The sequence below is a fragment of the Mastomys coucha genome, unplaced genomic scaffold (assembly GCF_008632895.1).
Source record: "Mastomys coucha isolate ucsf_1 unplaced genomic scaffold, UCSF_Mcou_1 pScaffold18, whole genome shotgun sequence".
NCBI lineage: Eukaryota > Metazoa > Chordata > Mammalia > Rodentia > Muridae > Mastomys > Mastomys coucha.
Window position 1 is genome coordinate 70,938,759 of NW_022196900.1, and position 865 is coordinate 70,939,623.

An 865-nucleotide genomic window follows, 5' to 3' on the forward strand; every position below is an offset into this window, starting at 1 on the left:
AGGTCTCAGATGATGGAAACTGAGCTAATTCTACTGTTGGGATTCAGTTTTGATTTAATTTAATTTAACTTTAATTTAATCATGGCTGTATCTTTCTTGGTTAATCTCTCATGAGTAAGAAATTTGTAACTTTTTTTTTTTTTACAAGAGCTAACCATTGAGAGAGTTTTTTTTTTAAGATTTATTTATTTATTTTTATGTATATGAGTACACTGTAGCTGTCCTCAGACACATCAGAAGAGGGCGTCAGATCTCATTAAAGATGGTTGTGAGCCACCATGTGGTTGCTGGGATTTGAACTCAGGACCTTTGGAAGAACAGTCAGTGCTCTTACTCACTGAGCCATCTCACCAGCCCCGAGAGAGAGTTTGCATTTAAAAGAGATATTGAATTGTTTAAAGAGTTTGAACTTTTAAAGTATTTGAAACCTTTAAGTTTATATACTTTTTATTGTGATATTGACATGATATGTTGAAGAGAAACAAGAAAGGAAAGATTGTGACTTAATAGTGTATTTGTGTGTCAAGTGGACAAAGGTCTATGCTGACTAGTGGTTGTTTTTATTTTTATTGTTGTTTGTTTCTTTGTTTTTGTCGGTTTGACCCAAACTAGAGTCATATTGGAAGAAGGAACCTCAATTGAGAAAATGCCTTCAATAGATTGCCCTGTGCACAAGTCCGTAGGAGTATTTTCTTGATTAATGACTGATGTTGATGTTCCCTGACCACTGTGGGAGGCGCTATTCATGGATGGGTGGTCTTGGGCTGTTTAGGAAAACAGGTTGATATATTTGGTTAATATCCCTCGAAGGGCTCCTTCTTTTTTCTGAGGGGAGGTACTACCAATGGGGGTGTGGATCTGGGGA